Source organism: Anabrus simplex, chromosome 1 (genome assembly GCF_040414725.1).
Source record: "Anabrus simplex isolate iqAnaSimp1 chromosome 1, ASM4041472v1, whole genome shotgun sequence".
Taxonomy (NCBI): Eukaryota; Metazoa; Arthropoda; class Insecta; order Orthoptera; family Tettigoniidae; genus Anabrus; species Anabrus simplex.
This window is the reverse complement of record NC_090265.1, coordinates 437,861,746-437,878,254: the sequence shown is the minus strand read 5'-3', so window position 1 is coordinate 437,878,254 and position 16,509 is coordinate 437,861,746.

Here is a 16,509-nt window from a genome sequence, read left to right as displayed (position 1 = left end):
ACAAATATCGTACTAAACTTCTTCCGCTAGGTTGTGCTGCTATCTTAGCATAACTTATACACATAAACTTAAAGTACGAAGAATAGCCATGTTTCAAAGCGTGTACACATTACTTATTGATTTTGCATTCATCGAATCTCGTACTAAATTTCTTCCGCTAGATTGTGCTGCTATCTTAGCATAACCTATACCCATGAACTTAAAGTACAATGAATAGTCATGTTTTAAAGCGTGTACGCATCAACTATCGATTTTGCATGTATCGACTCTCGTGCAAAACTTCTTCAGGTAGATTGTGCTGCTATCTTAGCATAACTAAGACGCATGAACTTAAAGTACAAAGAATAGCCTTGTTTCAAAGCGTGTACACATTACCTAATGATTTTGCAAGCATCGACTCTCGTACTAAACTTCTTCCACTAGATTGTGCTAAAATCGTGTAAGTGTGCTGCTATCTTAGCATAACCTATCGATTTTACATGCATCGACTATCGCAAGCATAACTAAGACGCATGAACTTAAAGTACAAAGTATAGCCTTGTTTCAAAGCGTGTACAGATCACCCTGAACTTCTTCCGCCAGATTGTGCTGCTATCTTAGCATAACCTATACGTATGACTTTAAGGTGCAAAGAATAGCCATGTTTCAAAGCGTGTACACATTACCTATCGACTTTGCATGTATCGACTCTCGTACAAAACTTCTTCCGCTAGGTTGTGCTGCTATCTTAGCATAACTCATACACATGAACTTAAAGTACAAAGAATAGCATTGTTTCAAAGCGTTTACACATTACCTAATGATTTTGCACGAAACGACTATCATACTAAACTTTTTCCACTAGATTGTGCTAAAATCATGTAAGTGTGCTGCTATCTTAGCATAACCTATCGATTTTACATGCATCGACTATCGTACTAGACTTCTTCCGCTAGAGCATGTAGCAATCGCTTTTGTGTATCCCAAACCCCTGTGTACGAACTTAAAGCATAAAGATGAGCTATGTTCTAAAGCGTGTACACATCACCTATCGATAATGTATGTATCGAATATCGTACTAAACTTCTCCTGCTAGAGCGTACGAGTATCGCTTGTGCGTGCACGAACTTAAAGCATAAAGAATAGCAATGTATAAAAATCTTGTAAACAAAGCAGCAGCATTACGTATAGTCAAGATTAAATGCGTGCACACATCATGTATCCATGATGCACACAGTACTAAACTTATTCCATTAGAATGTACAAAGTTCGCATGTGTTTGTACTGCTATCTTAGCATAGCCTATGTGCATGAACTTAAAGCATAAAGAATAGTTATGTGTAAAAAATCTTGTGAACATAGCAGAGTGTTAACTACGTAGGTGTAGACATTGAACTTTACATGCTGAGGCAACATACTACGTGACCGTGACGTCACGACCACGTGCTATTGTTTGGTAAACATAGCCACGTGCTTTTTTTGACAGCTGTCTTCTTGACGAACCCTAACCTCACTTTGAAGGACAATAGAGCGTCGCTAAGCTCACTGCTGCCATCTTTACGGCGGTAAACCTCAAGGCTGCCACCTTATGCATGTTATAGCGCGGAATTTAAAATCCAACAGCAGAACATTGTTAACCTCACTCTTGCCATCTTTACGGCGGTAAACCTCAAGGCTGCCACCTTATGCATGTTGTAGCGCGGAATTTAAAATCCAACAACAGAACATTGTTAACCTCACTCTTGCCATCTTTACGGCGGTAAACCTCAAGGCTACCACCTTATGCATGTTGTAGTGCGGAATTTAAAATCCAACAACAGAACATTGCTAAACTCTCTGCTATCATCTTGAAAAGTTCAGTGTTCCAAACACTAGTTCGAAAAACGTAACTCATCGCACCTCGGGGATTTTCCATTCCTTGTTCTGAACATGAAACCATTTACAAATAAAGATTAATTAAGTTCCAGCGTTCTTGCTGATAGCGACCGACGAGGTTGTTGCTCCTTTAGCCCTTTAGCCCATTAGCCCTTTAGCCCATTAGCCCTTTAGCCCTTTAGCCCATTAGCCCTTCAGCCAATTAGCCCTTCAAGGAATGTGCGGTAAGGAGGAGGAAGAGTCCTTTCATCCTTTTTGCCCTTCTGATAAGATGTAACCCCTGGGTTCCATACCCTATCGCGATTTTTTTTCAGCCATGTTTATGCGATAACTTGTTCGACTGATTTTTACACACAAGACGAATGATGGAAGGTAAATAATTTGAAGTTATACTTTGGCTATATCGTTTACCGAGCGAGTTAGCTGCGCAGTATGGGTACAGTGTGTTTTTGATTTTTACACTATGCAAATCATTGAAGTTGTAGTTTTGCAATATTGCTTACTGAGCGAGTTAGCTACGCGATATGTGCACAGTGTGTTTCCATAGTTTTTGATTTTACACTAAGCAAATCATCAAAATTGTACTTTTGCTCTGAACACATCAAACAATGTTCTGATCATATGTTGAGGTTAACAACATCGATTACAGTGTTCGATTCTAGTCTTGTTATGTTTCATTCTGATCTTCTTAGAACAAGGGTACCCCCTAACATGTTCTAAACACATGTTGTATTGAGTACAGTGTTCGATTCTAGTCTTGATCACTTATTTCGTGTTCTGAACACATCGATCAATGTTCTGATCACATGTTGTATCGAGTACAGTGTTCGATTCTAGTCATGATCACTTATTTTGTGTTCTGAACACATCAATCAATGTTCTGATCACATGTTGAAGTTAACAACATCGATTACAGTGTTCTATTCTAGTCTTGTTATGTTTCAATCTGATCTTCTTAGAACAAGCGTATCCCCTGACATATTCTAAACATATGATGTATTGAGTACATTGTTCGATTCTAGTCTTGATCACTTATTTTGTTTTTCTGAACGCATCAATCAATGTTCTGATCACATGTCGTATCGAGTACAGCGTTTGATTCTACTCTTCTTATGTTTCGAAAGTCTAAACATGCACAATAATGTTATCGCTGCACACGCTTGCCTTCGCGATGCAGGTTTAAACTTGTTCGATATAAAGCTATGCCTTGACATAAGAGGCGGAGGAGGAGGTAGAGAAGGAGGAGGAGGAGGAGGAGGAGGAGGAGGAGGAGGAGGAGGAGGAGGAGGAGAATGATAAGACCTTAACAGCCTATGTATAGTCGCCATTGTTTTTAAAGATGATAGCTGTCAAAAGAATTTTTCAAATTATCCACCACCACATTTCAGCTAAAGAGGGCAGCAGGGTGCTCTGTTGATTAAGCACATAGAATTTCAAATTGCCCTCCACCACATGCATAACAGCAGCTGTTATCTTGCGCAGTAGCCTCTAAGCTAGCTTTCTTCATAAGATTAGCCGCCATCTTGTGCGAGCACCCCTAGGCCGTCTCATAAGGAGCTATGTATAGTCACCATTGTGTGTCTGCCATCTTGCGTAAGCATCCCTAGGACGTCTCAAGGCATCTTGTTTCTCATAAGAGCAGCCACCATCTTGTAGAAATAGATAGCTGCGAATGCCAAAGGGCTTAAGTAGGAATCGAACCGTTGATCTCATCATTAGACTATGTTTTTTCTTGTTCCTGATACTACGAACCTACGTATTAGGCGGAAAAATTTTGTCCGTTTTGCTCTACGATGCATCGTTTTCGAGATATTTAACATTTTGCATTTAAGCCTCCAAATTTAATGAATCGAACCTGCACGGTACGTTATACTCTCTACCATAGCTAGACCTGATCATGTTACGAAGACTCGCTTCAATACAAGCTAAAACAGAGCAAATGCCAAAGGGCCTAAGTAGGAACCGAACCGTTGATCCCATCATTAGACTATGATTTTCTTGTTCCTCATACTGCGAACCTAGGTATTAGGCAGAAAAATTTTGTCCGTTTTGCTCTACGGTGCACCGTTTTCGATATATTTAACATTTTGCATTTAAGCCCTAAATTTAATGAATCGAACTATCACGACACGTTAGCCTCTAAGCTAAGAGTAGCAACCATCTTGCGCAAGCACCCTTAAGGCGTCTCATAAGGAGTTGCGTATAGCCGCCATCTTGTGTCCGCCATCTTGCGCAAGCACCCTTAGGGCGTCTCAAGCCATCTTGTCCAAGGACCCTTAAGCCGTCCCATAAGATCAGCCGCTATCTTGCGCAAGCATCCCTAGGGTATCTCATAAGGAGCCATGTATAACTGTCATCTTGCGCAAGCATCCCAAGGGCGTCTCATAAGAACCTGTGTATAGCAGCCATCTTGCGTAAGCACCCTTAAGGAGTCATGTATAGCCACCATCTTATGCAATTAGCGTCGAGAGAGGGCTGCTGTAGAATTTTTCTTTTTAAATTATCCGCCACCACTTTTCAAAGGTATCTAGCTAAAGATGGCAGCACCGCGGATGACAGGTGACGAATTTACATCTACTACGATAAAGAGGGCAGCACGGTGCTCTCTGTATTAAAGATGGCGGATGACAGCTGTCAAAAAAGCACATGGCTATGTTTACCAAACAAGAGCACGTGGAATTTGCCGCCATCACATTTCAAACTAAAGAGGGCAGCACTATGCTCTGTTGATTAAAGATGGCGGATGGTAGCTGTCGAAAAAGCACGTGAGTTTGTTTCCAAACAAGAGCACGTGGAATTTTTCAATTTGCCGCCACCACATTTCAAAGGTATCTAGCTAAAGATGGCAGCACGGTGCTCTCTTGATTAAAGATGGCGGATGATAGCTAACAGAACTTTTCAAATTGTCCGCTACTACGTGCTTAAGGTAGTAGCCATAAAGAGGGCAGCACGGTGTTCTGTGGATTAAAGATGGCGGATGACAGGTGATGAAATTGCCCGCATGATAGTAGCACAGTGCTCTGTTGATTAAAGATGGCGGATGACAGCTGCACGTGGCTTTGTTTCCAAACAAGAGCACGTGGAATTTACCACCACCACATTTCAAACTAAAGAGGGCAGCACTGTGCTCTATAGATTAAAGATGGCAGATGACAGCTGTCAAAAAAGCACGTGAGTTTGTTTTCAAACAAGAGCACGTGGAATTTTTCAATTTGCCGCCACCACATAGAGGGCAGCACTGTTCTCTCTGGATTAAAGATGGCGGATGACAGCTGTCAAAGGTAAGTAGCTAAAGAGGGCAGCACTGTGCTCTATAGATTAAAGATGGCGGATGACAGCTATCAAAAAAGCACGTAGCTGTCAAAAAGCACGTGGATTTGTTTATCTCGAGCTAGTGAGGTTAAGTTGGTAGCACTAAGGTTTAGGCCCGTCAAGATGGCAGCACTGCCGATGACAGGTGACGAAAGAGGGCAGCACGGTGCTCTGTAGTTTAAAGATGGCGGATGACGGCTGTCAAAAAAGCACGTGGCTGTCAAAAAGCACGTGGCTTTGTTTATCTCGCGCTAGTTAGGTTAAGTTGGTACTACTGAGGTTTAGGCCCGTCAAGATGGCAGTACTGGGGTTAGCGATGCGTTGTTGTCGATGACAGCTGTCAAAAAGCACGTGGCTTTGTTTACAAATCTGTCGAAAAGCACGTGGCTGTCAAAAAAAAATACGTGGCTTTGTTTACCTCATGCTAGTTAGGTTAAGTTGGTACCACTAAGGTTTAGGCCCGTCAAGATGGTAGTACTGAGGTTTGCGATGCGTTGTTGTTGATGAGAGCTGTCAAAAAGCACGTGGCTTTGTTTACAAATCTGTCAAAAAGCATGTGGCTGTCAAAAAAAAACACGTGGCTTTGTTTACCTCATGCTAGTTAGGTTAAGTTGGTACCACTAAGGTTTAGGCCCGTCAAGATGGTAGTACTGAGGTTTGCGATGCGTTGTTGTTGATGAGAGCTGTCAAAAAGCACATGGCTTTGTTTACAAATCTGTCAAAAAGCACGTGGCTGTCAAAAAGCACGTGGCTTTGTTTACCTCGCGCTAGTTAGGTTAAGTTGGCACTACTGAGGTTTAGGCCCGTCAAGATGGCAGTACTGAGGTTAGCGATGCGTTGTTGTCGATGACAGCTGTCAAAAAGCACGTGGCTTTGTTTACAAATTCAAATTTCCCGCGGGAGGTGGAGGAGACCTCTGGGAGGCCTCTGGCTGAGGTGGAGGTGGAGGAGGCATCTGGGAGGCCTCTGGCTGAGGTGGAGGTGGAGGTGGCCTTTGGGAGCCTGAGGTGGAGGTGGCGGCCGAACCATCCAATTATACTACTCCCGCTATCATAGCTGAGGTCTCTCACCCCATGCTCGCTTGGCAGTTACATAAACCACCCGGTCCGTTCTACCTGACTGACTTCTCAAAATGCTCCCTTTAAACTCTGCCGACATGATTAAACAAATACGATATTCTAACCAACAAAATGCACAGATATGCTTCAAGATGCCCACACTAATTATACGCGTCGCCAATTATACCGCTATGGATTTCTATGAATTTCTTTCCATTCTCAACATTATAAAATATTGTTCGGGTTATCATGTCCCGGCTTCAAATGACAGGACTCTAACCTGATTCGCACATCTCATCTCAACTCATATAAAACATTCCTCGGGCTTCCGTGTCCCGGCTTCAATGACAGGTCCAACCTGATTCACAAAACTGACCTCTGTTTCCCAGCGCCACCATTATCCTCGACAAAGAACTGGAATAAAATCCCCACTAGAAATCCCAACGTCTAATATCGCACAATGCATTAATCATGAATAACTTCGCATAAATGATATCGTATTTAATAACTTGATTTTTACGAGAAATGACTGAAACATTCTACTAGATCTTTTATTGTCAGTCAGACACAGTTTAAAATGGGCATTAAAAAAAGAACGTTTCTCTCCGTGACCAAATTCATCTCCCTATGTACTCACCCGACAGCGCGCTTCCACTCGATTGAAAATGAGTAACCATGGATTATTATTATTAACGTCAAATTGCAGACAGAAGAATTTTACGTCGAATGAACATCTTACTTTGACATCACAAAATACAGGCAGTACACTCACACGGATGACGATCTACATTGGACGTGATATCACTTCGGAATCCTATTCAATAACTTTTTACAACATTATACGGCCCTCGCAAAATTTCAAAATTTTATCCAAGTGGAAAATAAAACAAATGACTCTTTTAGTCGTACACTCACATTTACAAAACTTAGTAGGGTGACCACTGCGTCGTATATCCCCATTTACAAATACACTTTAAGAAATCACGAGACAGGATATAAGAGGTAGTAAGATGGAAAATCACCTACCTCATGTCTTCATGCCAGTATTCGTCTTAGGGCTCACCTGCGACCCTGGCATTTTATTTAGCCATTTTTACATTCATGGCTGTACATATCATTGTGTTTCTTCAGGTTTCCTGGAATAAAGCATAAAAAAAAGAAAATACCCTTCACTCGTTTGCTTGAACGCACACGATGGACTACAATTATTTCCGCACACGAATTACTCAATCACATTAGAATTTATTCAGTACTTTGACCGACCTATCTGTTACAATTATTTCACTCAAGAAAACTATCACGTCATGGAGTCAAGACTTAGCCGCAATGGCTAAAATCTGCAGTTGAACTCAGTCTACTTTCGTTGGTTTGATTTCGCAGAGCAGCTCAACAATTTTTCGTCCGCTTTGTATCACAAATGCCGGAGAAGGAAGCTTCGTCATGGCGTCCCTTCATATTTATAGCAGTTACCCCCTCTCTTCGGATCTCTCCCTTTGCCGCCAAGAAAAATGTTATAAATTTTCTGACTTACCTAAACTGTAATTTCAAGAGTTTTGAAAGTGACTACATGCTTGCTACATTTCTGGCGGTAGTGTTCATGGACATTTAAAAATTTTACGGGTTCGATTTGTGAGATGATTGACCTCCTTTGATAGGCACTATATTTTTTTGACTTGGCGTGATCACGCCGTGTACACGCGCTTTGAAATAGTTCATAAAAATGACTTGAGATTCTTCCGCCGTCGACACGTGTGGTTGACGTCACGTACCCCAGAGCGTGGGACCGAAGGTAATCACCCCCTCGTCACGTGTCAAATCCATGCTATCAAGAATCCAACTTTTAATTTAATTGTTATATAATGCATAATGTTCTTAGGGCACAAAGGTCATGGGTTCAGGGTGAAACTAAGTACGGCATCAGATATCTTTAAGACGCCAACATCTATGACATGGGAATACCTATATGTTTTATCCACTCTTCAAAAATCGCCAACTTCAGCTAGGACCAAACCCACGAACTTTCAGGGAGGCATTTAATGAAATCATTAATCACCACCACCATCTCCTGCACATTGGTCAGGTATTTAAGACATGGCCCATGTTATCTTGACAGCAGCCTATCTTATGTGGAGTGATTAGCTACTTGAGCTGCTTTCTTTAGATGCCATCTTTTGTAGTCTGATTACAGTGTAACTGTTCGCTCTCCTCATCAAGACACTTGGGGAGATGAAAGTTATTACCTTGGGACACATGAATATCAAATAAACTATTTGTGGCTTGCCTGCAAATTGCCACGCAAATAGAAACAATTAACATTCCATGGTTTCCCATTTCTCTATGTGATTTTTGGGCGCCAGGGTACTAAAATTTATATTTACTAGCATAGAGACTTATACTTAAATTACAGGGGTAGGATTTTAAATAATTAACCATTAAGTATCGCTTAAGAAAGAAAATTAACGCAATATAAAATACAAATGAATTTATTATACAAAAAAATGAGATGAATCGGAAAAGTTCCTTAAAGCGTGGAGGGATTTAGAATTTACTTTACTGAATTTACTAATTGCTTGCTTTATCTAATTGAAGCTCGCCAATTGCAGCTTTCGTTGAAGTCATCGGGTTTCCGTGGTTACTCGTTCTCTTCTTCTCGATGTAGAATTTGCTCCATGGACATCCTTCCTTCCTTCTCTGATATGGTACGGGCTATCTGGACTAGCACTCCCTAATTGCCTAGTCTTTAAAATTAGACATTGGCCCTATACTTGTAGAAACTGATCAGCGTTGGTCGTATGAGGAGAAAATTCAGAGATATGAATTTTTCCATATTAGTAGAAATCTCAATCGAACTGAGCTATAATATTTATACGGTACAGACTTGTACCAAATTCCGTAGACTTGAACTAAACATAGTTCTTCGCCAAGAAGATTTACTGAACATAACACAAGCCGTAAGCTTGTTTCGTCTCACGCAGATCCGATAACATAACCGCATCTAAGTACTTTATCGAAGCGATAACACATTGTACAAAAATAACTATGTCGCGGAGCGACCACACACTGTTTCAAAAATCAATAACGTCGTTCACAGTAGATGTTCTAATAGTAGATAGGTTCACAGCAGAAGTTGTAGATAGGTTCACAGCAGAAGTTGTAGTTAGGTTGTTCTCGTGGTGAGAATCTCTATATATCCGGGCTCACCCCCACTCTTGGTAACAGTTCAATCTCAAAACTCATATACAACGAAGTATCTGATTCGTGGATCGAATTATCAACTCCCCTTCTCTTCTTTCATGACAAGTCCAGTAGGCGTGGCGATGATGTCGCTGACCAGCTTGCAAGCCTCGCGCGCGGGTCGCTGTTTCTTAGCCTTGGCTCATGAGTTAAACCCACGAGTCATGTAATTTTTACACGCTATAAGAATAACCTTCTCCGTATACACAAATATGAGATGAAATGACAACAACTATGTCTCAACATATTAACCAAATCCAATACATAATAAAATCCTATCTTTCATAATATAATAATAAATAATAAATGATGTTATAATATATAAAATATGAATGCAAAAACCTTATTTACAAATGCTTGACGTAGAATAAATATGTTATTAGGAATAATTGCCGATGGCGGATAAACTTGATATCAAATGATATCGCGTAAAATGATATTATATTAAATTAGTAGGGCTGGAGAAGCCTGGACGGTTACAACAGATGTAATGAATATCAAATGAATTGTTTATAACATTTCAGTCCTTCAAATTTTATTTCATTCTATTGATGCTATGAGAATAGAAATACACATCCTGTCGTCTTCGACTGCTCCTTGGAGAAAGCTTATTCGCTAATGGTACATAGTGCTATTCTCAAAGTTTCGCACAGCGCTACCTAGAATCAAAGTGTATGTAGATAGATGGTGTCTATCTGTAAATCACAAATTAAATTCCGTAAGCAAACTAACGTTTCCTTTTCACTAATTTAAAATAGCATTATTAAGGAGTACAAGCTTTTCAAAATAAACTTGCTAAGTTTTGTGAAAGTGTGCCAGTGGACTCATTTGGAGTGGCATCCATCGCCAAGTACACTGTTACCGAACGAACTGACTACACATATGAGTCGTGCAGCTGCACGATTTCACTCGGGAGATGATAGATGCGAACTCCATCATCGGTATCCCTGAAGATCGTCTTCTGAAATTTACTATTTTTTTCACTAGGAACATGCTAAAACTTCACCTTCATTCAGACCACAGTCGCTTCCTTCACAGTCCTAGCCCTTTCCTACTCCACCTTCGTTAAAAATTTATACTCTGCTTTACGTCACACCGACACAAATAGGCCTTATGGCGACGGTGGGATAGTAAAGCGCTAGGAGTGCGAAGGAAGTGGCCGTGGCCTTAACTAAGGTACCACCCCAGCATTTTCCCGTTGTGAAAATGGAAGAAAACTGAAGACCAGGACCGCCGACAGTGGGGCTCGAACCCATTATCTCCCAGATGCAAGCTCTCAGCTGCGCTCCCCTAACCGCACGGCCAACTCGCCCGGTCGTATTTCTTCTGAACCATTTCATGGACATTGTCGTTTTCCAAAATTCCTTACTTCATATTTTCTCATCCACCATATTTCAGATATTTGTTTTTAAGTTTTTGAAGCCATCCATATCACCCCCATGACACCTTCCACTCAGCTGCTCCTATTGGGTGATTTGCACCTTTCACTTCCGTGGTAATCAAATACCTCAAAATTATATTCATTTACTATTCAGTAAACATTCTCCGCCCTACTGGGATTCGAACTCCAGTTCTGAGCATCCATTCTCAAGTGCGTTACCTCAAGACCTTACATCACTCTCGGGGGTTGGCGTTGAGATACTTGGTATTTATTTATTTATTTATTTATTTATTTATTTATTTATTTATTTATTTATTTATTTATTTATTTATTTATTTATTTATTTATTTATTTATTTAACGCATGGCTAACACATCACATTACATATAAATACAGTAGTAATACATAATATTTAAAGTTTGAAATATTTACAGGTTCAAGTTGTTTACATAGTCAACACACAAAGGCAAGAGCAGAAGTTCCTGGTAGGCGGTGAGAGGACACTGCTCCACAATGTGCCGAACTGTTTGCTTCTCAGCACCACAACTGCACGCTGTGGAATTAAGTATTCCCCATTTATGGAGGGAGTCGGCACATCTACCATGGCCAGTGCGAATCCTCTTGATGATTGTCAAAGTCTTCCGTGGTAGATAAAAACCCTCTGGTTTGTTTTTCAGCCATGGCGGATTGTGATATTCTGATGGAGCACTGGATATCCATACTTGCATCCAGGCCTGAAGCAGATTAATGTTAGCGTCTGCTAGGTTTCTGGATGTTCTAACAGGTGGATGTCTATATTTTAGCCTGTTAATAAGAGCATCATTTATGCCACCATGGACTGACAACTGACTGGTGTTAGTTATTTTCTTATAATCTCGTAGGAGAGCATTTTCCCGACGGAGGTGAGGTGGTGGAATATGGGACAGAACAGGTACCCAGAAAGTGGGAGTAGATCTAATTGTCCATGATATCATACCCATAGTGTGATTCAGCTGAGTGTCAATTAATTTGGTATGACTACTGTTAAGCCATATCACTGAGCAGTTTTCTGCAGCAGAGTACACAGGACCAAGAGCTGAAGACCGTAGGGCAGATGCTAATGATCCCCAGGGGGTTCCACACAGCTTCTGTAAGATGTTCTTTGATCGTAACTTAGCAGCGGTTTTCTGAAGATGTTTCTTGAAGGAGAGAATTCTGTCAAGAGTAATACCTAGATATTCTGGATGTATGTTGTGAGCAAGACAAGTGTTCTCAAACTGAACCTTCAGTTCACGATTGGCCATTTTGTTTCTGAGGTGAAAACATGTAACTTCAGTTTTATTTGGATTCGGTTACAATCTCCATTTGCGAAAGTACTGTCCCAAGGTGGTATGATCAGCTGTTATTGTTTCTTCAGTGTTTTCCATGAATTTATCTTGCACAGCCAGAGCCCAATCATCAGCATATCCAAATTTCCTAGAGCTAGTTTCAGGTATATCAGCTATGTACAGGTTGAAAAGCAGAGGAGCTAATACAGAACCTTGGGGAAGACAATTGTTTAGAGTTTTCTCACTGCTAGTGCCATTTCCCAGTACTACACAAAACTTCCTCTTGGTGAGCATGCTATCAATAAGTCGTACAATCTTCTTACATGGAAAAACGCGTAGTAGTTTGCAAATAAGTCCTTGTTTCCACAAGGTATCATAACCTGCAGTCAAATCAATAAATGCCACAGGGGTTTTCGGTTGTTCTTGAAGCCAGTTTCAATAAATGTCGTTAGTGACAAAACCTGATATGTACAGCTACGGTTTGGTTGAAACCGTGATTGTTCAACAGGAAAATTCTAAAAATTATGGAACTAATTCTGTTATAGAGTAGCCTTTCCAGAAGTTTGTATACTATGCTCAGATGAGCAATTGGGCGGTAATTTTTGGGTTGATCGTTAGATTTTCCTGGTTTTAGGTTAGCAATGATCTTTGTCTACTTCATGATCCGAGGAATAGGCCCCCTCTGCAGGATGTCAGAGAAGAATTTAGCTAGCCATATTCTAGCATATTTTCCACAGTGTATCAAATATTCAGGGTGAATGCCATCAAACCCAGGGGCGGGTATTGTTGAATGACATGTGCTGGCCATGTGGAAGCAGGAGGTTTATAGATATCGGTGACTGTAACATCTCCTGTCTTGATTATAATGGAATGGACATCATCTCTTATGCTTGTGGAGATCAGGGAGGCATCCTCTACTGTATTTCGTACATATGTTGCAGTTTCGTATGCATGAAGGAATGTTGCATCGAGAAGTTCATAACCTGGTATTTTACCTCTCGTATCCAATCGATATTCATTTGCTACGCTAGTTTCCTGTAAAGCAATTACAGAAATATTGTTTTCCAGAGGTAGTTTTGGTAAAAAATGACACTTTGATCTGCTTAGTCCTTATGTTGATCTACATTATTTGAATACTTCGACCTAGGTTCCTATATTGTTGGTCCTCACAAGGACCGTTTCCCTGAGGACTTGTCATTGTGATATATTTTAAGCCAGGAGATTCCAAGGATTGTTTGACTGCCAATGTTGTTGTTATTTAGCACCACCTAAGGGTAACGTGTAGTGCACTTTGAGGTTAAACCTACGGACGTGAAGCAACAGCTTACTAAGGGGAAGGGAGGTAAAAGATCCATTCAATCAAGTGTAAGTACCATGAATTTGATTTATTAGGCGTAGTGTATTATACATGTAGCCTCCGTGGCTCAGGTGGCAGCGCACCGTCCTCTCACCGCTGAGTTCCGTGGTTCAAATCCCGGTCACTCCATGTGATATTTGTGCTTGACAAAGCGGAGACGGAACAGGATTTTCTCCGGGTACTCCGATTTTCCCTGTCATCTTTCATTCCAGCAACACTCTCCAACATCATTTCATTTCAGCTGTAATTCGTTAATCATTGCCCCGGAGGAGTGTGAGGGGGTTCGGCAGCCGGCACGATTCCTATCCTCACTGATAGATTGGGGCTTTATTCATTCCATTCCTGACCCGGTCAAATAACTGGAAACAGGCTGTGGATTTCCATTTTCAATGTAGTAAACGTATTATACGTAATGAATGTATTGGCTTAAATAAAAATAAAAGAGTCATTTACTATTCAGAAAGAATCTCCGCCATATTGTGATTCGAACTCCAGCGTTCAGCATTCATAATGCAGCGCTTTACCCGGAGACCACACATCACTGTCAAACTGCGGTACTGAGATAGTGGGTAATGTGAAGTTCCATAGAGATGGGAGCGAAAATAATTCATTCGCGCTGATAAGTGGAAGTGTAAGGGCGGGCTAGTTGTTGGGAATACATCAAAGGCAACTGTCGCCCGACACCTGCTGTATTAAACACAGAGATGATTCTACGCCGGTTTATCCAAAATACATCGTTGAATCCTCCTGTGACCGCCTCTGTGGTGTAGTGGTTAGTGTGATTAGCTGCCATCCTCGGTGGTCCGGATTCGATTACCGGCTCTACCACAAAATTTGAAAAGTGGTACGAGGGCTGGAACGGGATCCACTCAGCCTAGGAAGGTCAACTGAGTAGAGGAGGGTTCGATTCCCACCTCAGCCATCCTAGAAGTGGTTTTCCGTGGTTTCCCACTTCTCCTCCAGGCAAATGCGGGGATGGTACCTAACTTAAGGCTACGGCCGCTTTCTTCCCTCTTCCTTGTCTATCCCTTTCTATCTTTCCATCCCCCCGCAAGGCCCCTGTTCAGCATAGCAGGTGAGGCCGCCTGGGCAAGGTACTGGTCATCCTCCCCAGTTGTATCCTCGACCCAATGTCTCACTCTCCAGGACACTTCCCTTGAGGCGGTAGATGTGGGATCCCTCGCTGAGTCCGAGGGTAAAGCCAACCCTGGAGGTACGTCGTACCGACACAGATACATCTTATGGCGACGATGGGAGAGAAAAAGGCTAGGACTGGGAAGGAAGCGGCCGTGGCCTTAATTAAGGTACAGCCCCAGCATTTGCCTGGTGTGAAAATGGGAAACAACAGCAGATTAAGAAAAGAAAGAAAGAAAGAAAGAAAGAAAGAAAGAAAGAAAGAAAGAAAGTACGATGGGGTCGTCACTCCCAAAGTGATTTATTAATGACTGATAGATGCTATGAAATGAGAATGGAGAGTGTTGCTGGAATGAAAGATGACAGGGAAAACGGCAGTACCCGGAGAAATACCTTTCCCGCCCCCGCTTTGTCCAGCACAAATCTCACATGGAGTGACCGGGATTAGAACCACGGTATCCAGCGGTGAGAGGCCGACGCGCTGCCGTCTGAGCCTCGAAGGCTCTTATATCCACTTAATATTCAGTAAAATTTCTCCGCCTCACTCGGATTTGAAACCCTGCATTCAGTATCCGCACTCCAGCACGCTACCCTGAGACTATGCATTAATGTAGCGCGCTTGCGTTGAGATCTTGGGTAATGAAATGTAAAAGAGAATGGCCCTTAGTTAAAAAAAAAAAGGCGTTCTCGGTTCGCCCGGAACGACGTGGGTTCGAATCCCCGTCAGGAAGAGGTAAAATTTAAGAAACGAGTTTTTCACTTCCGGTGGTGCATGTAGCCCTGAGGTTCACTCAGCCTACACCAAAAATGAGTACCAGGTTAATTCCTGGAGACAAAGGTGGCCGGGCATAGAGCTAACCACTCTACCCCATCACATGCCGAGGTTAACAATGGTGGAAGCCTTTACCTTCCACCCGTCCAAGGGCCTTCATGGCCTGTACGGAGGTGACTTTGCTTTGCTTTTTATAATAAGATCAAATTATTTCCTTCTTCTTCTTCTTCTTTTTCTTTTTACCTTCCAGGGTCGGTTTTTCCCTCAGACTCGGCGAGGGATCCCACCTCTACCGCCTCAAGGGCAGTATCCTCGAGCTTCACACTCTGGGTCGGATGATACAACTGGGGAGGATGACCAGTACCTCGCCCAGGCGGCCTCACCTGATATGCTGAACAGGGGCCTTGCCGGGGATGGGAAGATTGAAAGGGATAGACAAGGAAGAGGGAAGGAAACGGCCGTGGCCTTACATCAGGTACCATCCCGGCATTTGCCTGGAGGAGAAGTGGAAAACCACGGAAAACCACTTCCAGGATGACTGAGGTAGGAATCGAACCCACCTCTACTCAGTTCACCGCCCGAGGCTGAGTGGAGCCCGTTCCAGCCTTTGTACCACTTTTCAAATTTTGTGACAGAGCTGGGAATCGAACCCGGGCCTCCAGGGGTGGCAGCTAATCACACTAACCACTGCACCACAGAGTGGTTCCCGTAATACTGCCAACTGAATGGAAATGAAAACTGAATTGAGTTGATAATATGATCGATCGATATGAATTTTCTAAACCGTCGTTTCCGTGTAGGAGTTCTAGGTTGTTCCTGTGATGTACTTTGATTTTCCTCACTCATGTTCAAGCTTAACCTATATTTTGACTTTGCTGTCTAAATAACAACAGTATTTAAAGTATTGCAATTATATCGCCAGATGTCTCACGTCGATGCATAATCGGTTCATATTTTCTGTGTCAGAGGTTGCCAATACGAATCTCGAAGATTACCGAGGTCTACCGATTCAGAACTAGGGACCCGAACTATCACTAAAAGTTTCGCGGATAGTACTGTTCCAAATGTAAATGGCGTAACCGGTATAAGAGGCCGTCCAT